Source organism: Procambarus clarkii, chromosome 93 (assembly GCF_040958095.1).
Source record: "Procambarus clarkii isolate CNS0578487 chromosome 93, FALCON_Pclarkii_2.0, whole genome shotgun sequence".
In the NCBI taxonomy this organism is placed as follows: Eukaryota; Metazoa; Arthropoda; class Malacostraca; order Decapoda; family Cambaridae; genus Procambarus; species Procambarus clarkii.
Window position 1 is genome coordinate 3027471 of NC_091242.1, and position 11429 is coordinate 3038899.

The following is an 11429-nucleotide window of genomic DNA, read 5'->3' on the forward strand; positions in this document are numbered from 1 at the left end:
CGGCCTTTGGGCGGGGATTCTTTTTCTCGTCCATGCTCGCTATCTACATACACACCGGTTATCATCCCTAGAGTAACTATCGCTATCTACACACCTGTCACCTCCCCGCCAAAGAGAACTCTCACCTCCCATACACACCTGTCCCACACAGTATTCTCCCATTTCACCCCCCCCTCTCACAATACTCTCCCTTCCACAAAAAGTGTCAAGTACCATATCAGGTTTGTTTTGTTATGATACATGTGTGTCCGGGGTACCATATTGTCTCTTAAAATGTATCCTTTCTGGCAGTATCCCTGTTCTGAACGAGAGAGAGAGAGAGAGAGAGAGAGAGAGAGAGAGAGAGAGAGAGAGAGAGAGAGAGAGAGAGAGAGAGATTTAGTTTCATTGAATGACGTAGAGTTATTTTTAAGAGGGTTTAGTTAAATGAGTTTAGTTAAGTGAGATGAGGGGGATGATAGATATATTTATGTTGGTGGTGTGTGGGCGGACAGTGTGATGGGTCCGGGAGTGTGCGTGGTGTATGTAGGTGAATGTTGGAGGGAAGGGGGGATAAGAGGGAGGGGGAAGAGGTGGGGGGGGGGGAAACTAGGTCGTGGGTTTGGGACCTACAGACCGGAACGTGACCCATACACTCCTCAAAGGATGCAGCATCTTACCGACCTGTGGTGCGCGCGCGCACACACACACACACACACACACACACACACACACACACACACACACACACACACACACACACACACACACACACACACACACACACACACACACACACACAGGAATATAATAACCCATGGTTTAATAGACAGTGTCAGGAAGCAAAAATGGCCAGCAGGCGGGAGTGGAAGTACAGAAGACAAAGAACAGAGGACAACAGAAGCAGATACAACAGAGCTAGGAACGATTACATTAACATAAGACGAACATCGGAAAGGGACTATGAGAACGATATTGCAATCAAAGCGAAAAAACAACCTAAGTTACTACACAGTCATATAAGAAGAAAAATGTCGGTGAACGACCAAGTGACAAGACTAAGGAAGACAGAGGGGGCATATACTGAAAGTGACAAGGAAATCTGCGAGGCACTGAATGCTAGTTTCCATGGAGTGTTCACTACCGAGCCTGAGCAGCTCCCATTGTTGGAAGGGGTTACCCTAGATGAAAGACTATCAGATATAGAGGTGACAGCAGAGGAGGTAATGAAACAGTTGACAACTCTAGATGCAACTAAAGCAGTTGGACCAGACAAAGTATCACCGTGGATACTAAAAGAAGCAGCACAGGCCCTCAGCGTGCCTCTGGCAATGATCTTTAATGAGTCACTTATGTCAGGAGAATTGTCCAGTTGCTGGAAGAAGGCAAATGTCGTGCCGATCTTCAAGAAAGGTGATAGGGAGGAGGCACTTAACTATAGACCTGTATCACTGACAAGCATCCCCTGTAAAATACTGGAAAGAATAATTAGGCTACGACTGGTTGCACACCTGGAGAACATTAGGTTTGTGAACAAACATCAACATGGGTTCTGGACAGGGAAATCGTGCCTAACAAACCTTCTGGAATTCTATGATAAAATAACGAGGATAAGACAGGACAGAGATGGTTGGGCAGACTGCATATTTCTGGACTGCCAAAAAGCCTTTGATACAGTACCGCACATGAGACTGCTGTTCAAGCTCGAGAGGCAGGCGGGGGTGGGGTGAAAGGTCCTAGCATGGATAAGGAACTACCTAACAGGAAGGAGCCAAAGAGTTACGGTAAGGGGCGAGAAGTCGGACTGGCGAACAGTAACAAGTGGAGTACCACAAGGATCGGTGCTGGGACCAATTCTATTTCTTGTATATGTTAACGACATGTTTACAGGCGTAGAGTCCTACATGTCGATGTTTGCGGATGATGCAAAGTTGATGAGAAGAGTTGTGACAGATGAGGATTGCAGGATCCTCCAAGAGGACCTGAACAGATTGCAGAGATGGTCAGAGAAATGGCTACTAGAATTCAACACGAGCAAATGTAAAGTTATGGAAATGGGACTAGGAGATAGGAGACCAAAGGGACAGTACACAATGAAGGGGAACAGCCTACCTGTAACGACGCGTGAAAGAGACCTGGGGGTGGACGTAACACCTAATCTATCTCCTGAGGCACATATTAATAGGATAACGACAGCAGCGTACTCTACACTGGCAAAAGTTAGAACATCATTCAGAAACCTAAGTAAGGAGGCATTTAGGGCGCTTTACACTGCCTACGTGAGGCCAGTCTTAGAGTATGCCGCCTCATCATGGAGTCCCCATCTGAAGAAGCATATAATGAAACTGGAAAAGGTTCAGAGGTTTGCAACGAGACTCGTCCCAGAGCTACGAGGGATGGGGTATGAGGAGCGCCTGAGGGAACTGTGCCTTACGACACTAGAAAGAAGAAGGGAGAGGGGGGACATGATAGGAACGTATAAGATACTCAGAGGGATTGACAGAGTGGACATAGACGAAATGTTCACACGGAATAGTAACAGAACGAGAGGACATGGATGGAAGCTTGAAACTCAGATGAGTCACAGAGATGTTAGGAAGTTTTCTTTTAGCGTGAGAGTAGTGGGGAAATGGAATGCACTTGGGGAACAGGTTGTGGAAGCAAATACTATTCATAATTTTAAAACCAGGTATGATAGGGAAATGGGACAGGAGTCATTGCTGTAAACAACCGATGCTCGAAAGGCGGGATCCAAGAGTCAATGCTCGATCCTGCAGACACAACTAGGTGAGTACACACACACACACAGCTGGCTGGCTGAGTGGAGAGGGCTGGCTGGCTGAGTGGAGAGGGCTGGCTGGCTGAGTGGACAGCGCTTTAAACTCATAATCCTAGAGTCCGGGTTCGATCCCGGTGCCGGCAGAGACAAATGGGCAGATTCTTTTATCCTGATGCCTCTGTTACCTAGCAGTAAATAGGTACCTGAAAGATTGACCGCTGCTATGGGCTGCTTCCTGTGTGTGTGTGTGTGTACTCACCTAGTTGTGTTTGCGGGGGTTGAGCTCTGGCTCTTTGGTCCCGCTTCTCAACTGTCAATCAACTGGTGTACAGATTCCTAAGCCTATTGGGCTCTATCATATCTACATTTGAAACTGCGTATGGAGTCAGCCTCCACCACATCACTACTTAATGCATTCCATTTGTTAACTACCCTGACACTGAAAAAATTCTTTCTAACGTCTGTGTGTGTGTGTGTGTGTGTGTGTGTGTGTGTGTGTGTGTGTGTGTGTGTGTGTGTGTGTGTGTGTGTGTGTGTGTGTGTGTGTGTGTGTGTGTGTGTGTGTGAAAAAAATTAGTAGTTAGTAACAGTTGATTGATTGACAGTTGAGAGGCGGGCCGAAAGAGCAGAACTCAACCCCCCAAGCACAACTAGGTGAATACAACTCCCCAGGTCACTGATCCTGGGAGAAGAGAATGCTACTATGAAAATCACCCAATTGTCAGCCCCGTCGATCACAACAATATCCGAAGCGGATTTAGTGAACAAAGTTTGTTCACCTCCACCTGCATGAAAATTCTAATTTTTCGACTGTTTGACACAAATCTGCATTTGTTCAGGGGCTTTACAAATAAATCAAACACCACCCTTGTTTACATGACTTCAAACGCTAGTAATTTTGTTTGTATTTTCAATGTTTGGAAAACGGGTTTGGGGAGAGATACTCAGTGATTTAAAAAGCCACAAAATCTGCTTTATTCCATGCGCAAAAAAGCAGGTGTTTATTTCACTGTTTGTGAAAACTCTGCATATGTTTTAGTAAGGAAGCAGACATTGTTCGACGCTACAGGTAACTATATTGATCAGATCAATCGCATCCACGGGTCGACACATCGACCTTATGGCACGTCAACCGCCCACCCGTGCACCCGCCCACTCATGTACCCGCCCACCTGCGTAAAAGCCCACCACCCAATAGGCCAAAAACCCAGGAGCCATCCCACCTGACGTGGTACTTGGCCGTCGATCCCACTTCATCTCCATAGACTCTTCTGGCAGCAAACAGTTCATTATTTTACCAGTGGAAGGTGGAAGAGTAATAGAAAGAAGCGAAGAAGGGAGTAAGGGAAAACAGAAAAGAGAGAATGGGAGGAAGGAAATGGGGGAGAGGGAGGAGATAATGAGCGGGGGAATCAAAAGGGTATACTGTTCAGGGTGTTCCCAAGGGTGATGTTCATGGCTGGAGATAATGAACATGTGAACCTTACAAGGCTTGAGTGACACGCGCGTCGCTGACTGCTCGCGCATTTATGAATGAGTGTGTTGTGAGGTGATAGTAAACAGCTATGGGCGCCTGCGTAGACTAACCTGAGGGGTCAGTGACGGTGTGGGGGGGGGGAGGAGGTGTGTATACATGTGCCTATATCTGTGTATATTTGTATAACCGGATGTTTATGTACTCACCTAGTTGAGTGAGAATGGTCTTGGTCTTGATGTATGGTGTATGATATATGGTCTTGTATGTGCTTAGCCTAATTCTACTTATCTAGCTGTTTCTGTAGGAGCAGTATCTAGTTCCAGAGTCAAACTTCCTAGCTGTAAATACACCTAGTCCTACCAGGTGTATTTACACCTGTCGATGCTAAAACCATACTTGTCCATGAAGCTGTGAATGGTGTATGCTTCAACCATACACGAATCTTCTTACAACTTTCTGGCTCATCTGTATTTCCAACATCAATTTCTGACTCCTCATTCTGCTGTACCTCACCTGAAAGGCATTTTCCTTTCCACTTTAACAAGTACCCTAAGTACCTTGTACGTTGCGATCATATCCCAGCTTGTCCTTCTCTCTCTTTTAATGTCATTGAACTCATTTAACCTAGCCTGTTCTTATAGCTCAGCTCTGGTACTTGTCTCGTGGCATATCTTATCTCCTTGGGCTTCGCCAGGTGCGGATTCCATGCAGGAGTTGCATGTTCTAGGACTGGTCTGACGTATGTTATATACTGTGTTTTAAAAGCTTACTAGCTTAGGTTCTTGAAATCCACAGTTATATTTTTAGTATTACATATATTGCACATGTTGTTACGATATTCCTCTGGTGGTATTAAGACCAAATTGATGTTGATTTAAGGAACAAATTACCTGCTAACAAAATAGTTTTGGGATGTATGGGTTGTTTCAAGCATAAGTTAGACATATATATGAGTTTGAGTGTGCATAAATAGGAGCTGTTTCCTAGGGCCAATAGGAGCTGCCTCGTATGAGCCAATAGGAGCTGCCTCATATGGGCCAATAGCCCTTCTGCAGTTTCCTAAAGTCTTATATCCACTGCCAGGCCTTTATAGTTTATTTTATCCTAATAGCTGCCTTATGTGCGGTACAGTCCTCCAGACTCCTGCTTCCCCATTATCAAACTTCATTACATTACATTTGTTGGAATTAAACTCTAGTAACCATATGTTGGCCCATACCTGCAGCTTAGTCCTTCTGTGGCATAATGCTTTCTTCTTCAATCCTTATGCAGGCGATGAGTCACAATAAAGTGGCTGAAGTATGTTGACCAGATCGACTTGAGAATTGTCCAGGACGGACCGAAACGTCGTCGTCCCTTCGATCCTTATCTCTCTTTTAGTTTTGTGTCACAAGTAAACATTGCCGGGCTCGTGTTCGATCCTCTCTCGGTCTTCTGTATAAATAAGAAACAGTAGCGGTTAGTATGTGTGTGTTTGTTTTAGCACTTTTGTATGCCTGTGTACTTATCTAGTTGTGATTACGGAGGTTGAGCTTCGGCTCTTTGGTCCCGCTCTCAATTGTCAATCTACTGGTGTACAGGTTCCTGAGGGCTGTAAACGTGTGTGTTAATTGTATTGTTTGCGACCTCGGCCTGTCGGAGAAAGAAATGGTTTATCGCACCTGAAATTGAAACGAAATACTAATTGGATTGGATTAATTGGCTGGCCTCTTCATCCATTAATTCAAAATCCCTGAGGAAAATAGTGTATAATTGGAGTAGAACACTTCCTCGGGATGGTCCCAAGTCTGGAAAGTAAATTATAATTGAATGATAATTGATTAATTGTAACTGGGTCGAGTAGACGAGGAATCTTGCTGTGAAAGTAAATTGCTAACTTTGTGTTAAAACATAAGGCAGTTTTAATCTGGTGTGTAAAATAGATAAATGTGGAAATTGTGTAACATGCAATACGTATATTTATACTAAAACTAGAAGTTGACAGAACAAAGTTGACAGGATAAATATGCGTCCTTGCAGCGTAGCAAATAACGAAGGTGGGGAAAAAGTTACTAAAATATTTCCATAAACCCCGTTTAGTACAACCTTACCCTACTCTCATACCTCAAGATGGCTCCTGGTATGTCGGTCAATGTCCACATGACACAAATTGATTGACAAGGTCACTTGACATATATTCTTCATTGTCACCAAGACGAGGTTATTGTTATAACAAGATCAGTTCTAAGTGGTGTTGTGACGACCTCTCACAACCACTCATAATGGCTGGAGCGAACCACGATAAACAGTCACAGTCTAACTTACTAGACATTGAAAAGGTCACAACTCAAACTTGACATTCATGATAAAACGAGGTTCCTTCATAGAAGAGAAACAGCATTTAAAAGATCTAGTAACAATGATGTCTGAAGACCTAACCTTCTTGATCATAACTAAGAAAGCCAAGCAAATGGTAGCGGGAGTTATGAGGACCTTCAGAGACGGTTGTGTACACTCTTCCCTTTCCCAGACAGGAGAGCCTTCCGGAATAGAAGATATAAGAGGACCTGTACATCAAACATAGTAGCAGGGTAACATATTAACTGCGACCGTCTCAAAATCTATTCATGCAATATACTCGAAGGTCAGATTCCTATTCTATACAATAATATAACAGCCAAGTGCATCGGGAGATATGGTAGAAAGTGCAGAATAGACCAACCCATAAGCACAGAACACTATATATCAATGGCCAGTGACAATTCGATCTTCTACCAATAAATATCATATTAACATTGCAAATTTTAATGTTAAAACAAGAAATAAGTTGGTACAAGAAGTGACAGATCAGCATCAATCAGTAGTGCTGACTTGCGAGCCTGACGACCTCTGTCAGCACCGCTCAGGTCGATCATTAGAGAAGCTTAGCCTTAAGCCGAGGTTCGGAAGTAGAACTCGTGAAACCGGCTACAGGTAAACCCACAAAATCCATAAGTCGCAAGTGGTGTAAAGCCATTAGACCATTACACGAAGCGCTTGTCCTGCCAGTGAGAGACTTGGCCCGCCAATGAGTACGTCATGTTTACATTTTTTCTAAGAATCTCACCTCCAGATCTCTCATTGATCGGCTGATTCAAATAAAATCTGATTGGAGTCAAAATTTTAAGTCCTTATGCCCCAAAATATCTTCGTACTCTCTCTCTCTCTCTCACACACACACACACATACACACTCTCTCTCTCTCACACACACACACATACACACTGATAGATACAGGAAGATACATTGAAGGGAGAGAGATGTCACATGCATTGCAGTGCTAGGCGTATATATTGAACACTATTGACAGTTTGTCTCTCTTATATAGCGTGAGTGCCACCTTCACACCTTCAACGGCACTGTGCCCCCCCCCCTCCCTAAATAAAAGCCAGGTTGGCGCCTCTTGAGACCAATTATCTCTAATGTGCTGAGTCAGATGTAAGTGGTCATAATGACCCGCTGGTTTGTATATGGTTAATGACAACTGGGTCATTAGCAACTGTATATTTGTATATAGCGATTAAGCTGAACTGGGAGCTGAACCTGTGGGAAGGTAATTCCAACTATTAGTGCACTGTACAAGTTGTTGAACCACTCCCAGCACCACTATAACACCAACACTGCAGGCGGTTAATGAATGCACATTAATTATCCTGTATCAATAATAGGTTAATTTCCATGCAAGGAACCAGGCGGTGAACTTTGCGTAAGATACGAACGCCTGGATGTGTTGTTCGTAATTGGCAGTGTGAGCTGGGCCTCTACCGCCTCACTATGTAGCATGTTGTAAGTTGTGGTGATGTTTACTATACATACGTAGTCTAAACTGCTTCTTCCACAGCACCGCTCCTGTGCCAGGTAAGTCCATTACGGGCTCACCATAGCCCTGTGCTACTTGTCCCGCTCCTGTGCCAGGTAAGTTACGAGATCACCATAGCCTTGGAACTTGTTCAGAGTAGCTAAATCTATAACAACAACAACTGGCTCTTCTTGGGGACCGTTCTGCCAGTCAACCGCTCTACTGCTGAAGTTCCTCTATAACTCTATGGCTGAATTCAGTCCACCAATCTACTGCTCAAGAAATCTTTAATGTTGTCATTCCTACACTGCATATTGGAATACTCTTGTATGTGGTGAACATGTCTCCGTCCCTCTTTGGAAAAGGAATTGCAAGTTATGATGACTCACCACCACCCACCACCACCCACTGCTACCCACACTGTTCCCAATAACCACCACCCTACCACCACCACCACCACCCCACCACAACCGACTTATTAAACATCTCAATTACATAACGACAACCGCAAGTTAACTCACTGAAGTAGGCATACTGAATGAAAATGTCCACACCAATTTGAATAGCAAATTGACCTTGATACCGTAATGAGATAAGGATCGCTCGTTAATGTTGACGAGAGCTCTTGCCTGCCAGGCCAAAAATGAGATTATAAATGAGGCTGTTGGTGCGCCTGTCCTCCTTCCTCAGTGAAGTGTCTCCTCACTCACTCACACACACACACACACACACACACACACACACACACACACACACACACACACACACACACACACACACAATGGTCTGAACTACACGTCAACTGGATATCATCAGCTGCACATGCAAGGTTGGCCAACATTCGTACTGGTTTTTAGAAATCTGGAAACAAATCCTCCAGGACCTTGTTTGCCGCGCATATCAGACCAATTCTGCAATATAGGATGCCAGCATGCATTCCTTGTCTCTGCATTCGCATAACAAATGTCTAGAGAAGAAACTCTAGAGATATGCAACAAGACTAGTCCCAGAGCTGAGAGCTATGAGTTAAGTGGAAAGACTAAAGAACTTAACCCTCACGTATTGAAAAAGTACTACATGCTTAGTTGTTAAAACTATCAAATAGGACTGGAATCCCAACATCTAGCGTTCGACAGCTGAAGGAGGCGGGGACCGGAACTGAGACTCCATCCCTGAAAAACATTAAGTATATGAAAACGCACACTTGGAAATCTCTCAGACCACACAAACGTCTTTATATCACAAACGTTTCCTCGGCTTTTTAACCTGCGTGTTCCCGAGCGAACGTTGGTGCTAATGTTATACAGAGTGTTCCTACCTTCAACTAACTACGCCCACGTTTATATTAGTATAAACTAATAACATTTTAGCATTTTTGAAACAGTCACTGCCTGTGGCCACGTCACTTCCCCACAGCGCTCTTTTACGGAGCGAACCTCTCCTGGCGGAGATATTTTTGGCTCCACAAACTCCTTACAACTTTTGGCTGCCGCTAAAACTTTATTTTTTTGTGAAGAGGTTAGGAAGGAGAAGGGAGAGGGGGAGCTAAGGAGGAAGGGGACGGGGAGAAGGGAAGAGGGAATGGAAGGGAAAGAGGAAGAGGGTGAGTTGGGGAAAATGTACCAAAATTCGTTTCCATCGAGTGTGGCCTTGCGACGGCCATCTGCGGCCCGGGAAACTCGGACCATTTTCAGACCCGTCCCGCTCCTCTATTTTTCCGTCCTTTTTTTGGTTCTTGGTTTTGATGATGATGATGATGGTTGGGTCGAGAGCGGCTAGGGGGGGACGGGGACGAGGTCGTGTGTCTCCAGGTCGTGTTGAGGTCGTGTTAACAGTCGTGGTGGGAGTGACTCGCTGGAAAGATAAATTCATTTTTACGTGCATACATTTATTTGTCGCTTATGAGACGAGCTTTTTACCTGAAGAGGTAACGTCAATATACTTTTTGAAAGCTGAATCAATATACTTTTTGAAGGCTGAATCAATATATTTTTTGAAGGCTGAATCAATATACTTTTTGAAGGCTGAATCAATATATACTCGTGAGGATAACTTAAGAGGTTCAATCGAGGCACTCAGCAGGTTTAAATAAGTGCACTTACTCTAAGGGAGGTTTAACAACGGTACTCAAGGAGGTTAAACCAATGCACTCAAAAGTGATTAAACCCTATTCAACACACTTTAGTTTATAAAAAACAAAATTAAAAACATGTAAATAATCACAATATTTAAATATCTCGATATTTAAAAACATTTAAATATCTCAAACCAATGTACTCGATTTAAGACTAATGGATTGAATCAGTGTACATAAGTATATGAAATCACTGCATAAATTGTTTTTTTTTTTTAGCGAAGCAACACAAATGTGATGAAAAATATTTGTGAATATTATTAAAACAACTTTCTGTTTTTAATATAAGTCAGCCGGGTTACTGGCCTCTGGACATAGCATTTCTTTGTCATATTTGCGGAGTGCAGCTTCCAGTTGGCGGCCGGTACAGGGCCGCCTGTAGGCCCTGATGCTGGGGAGGATTGGGGATTGGGGGTTGGGGGTTGGGGGTTGGGGGTTGGGGATTGGGGGTTGGGGGTTGGGGAAAGGGGGCCCCACAAGCCCACCGACGGGGGAAGGGTTTGTAGGGAGTGGTGGATGGGGAGCACGCTTGGAGGTGTACTCACACCTATTTGCTCAACTATTTGTGCTTGCGGGGGATGAGCTCTGGCTCTTTGGTCCCGCCTCTCAGCCGTGTGTGTAGGTGGGGGAGTGATAGTGATGGTTAAGGAAAGGGGAGCGTTGTAGTGAGGGGGGGAAGAAGAAGGGGTGGAAATGGAGAATTGAGTGGGTGGGGTAGTGAGAGAGAGGAGGAGGAGGAGCGGGCTATGAAGTGAGAAAGAGAGATGGCGGAGATTGTTGTCGAAGGTAAAAGTCAAAATAATTCACAAGAAAGAGATGTGAGAGAATAACATATCAGGAAGATATTCAACATCATACAGACCAAAAGAAATACTTCTCAAGCTCACATCTAGTTACCTGTGCTTCAGCTAGCTGTTGTTGTTGTTGTTTTAGATGCAGCTACTCGGAACAAAGAGTTGCAAGTAGCACGGGCTATGGTGAGCCCGTAGTAACCTCACAGGAGCGGCCGAGCTGGTACTCTGCTTCAGCTAGATAGAAAAGACAAGGTTAGCATAGCAGAAGGCTCTCTCCACACTCGCTCTCTCAAAACAGGAAAGGAGATACAATGAATCAATCTCACGGTTAATAAACTCCACTTTTACCACAACTATCGCTGAGACCACACTCCTGCTACCTACCTGGCAAGCTACAGCAACCTCTCCTAAATACATAGAACCAAAAAACAGGTTTTGAATCGACTTGA

General features: G+C 44.3%; 1 protein-coding gene and 1 long non-coding RNA gene across 2 annotated transcripts in view; one reads left to right on the forward strand and one right to left on the reverse strand.

The window, feature by feature from the left end:
• The window catches only part of LOC138359868 (uncharacterized), a 35893-nt gene extending 24679 nt beyond the window's left edge, over window positions 1-11214 (reverse strand). The window contains exons 1-2 of the long non-coding RNA XR_011226104.1: window positions 11084-11214; window positions 5455-5669 (exon numbers count right to left, since the gene is read on the reverse strand). This is a non-coding gene — a long non-coding RNA (uncharacterized lncRNA). The remainder of the gene's footprint in view (window positions 1-5454; window positions 5670-11083) is intronic.
• Window positions 1-11429, forward strand: part of LOC123746775 (growth hormone secretagogue receptor type 1-like) — a 177481-nt gene that overhangs the window by 24541 nt on the left and 141511 nt on the right. The window lies entirely within an intron of this gene.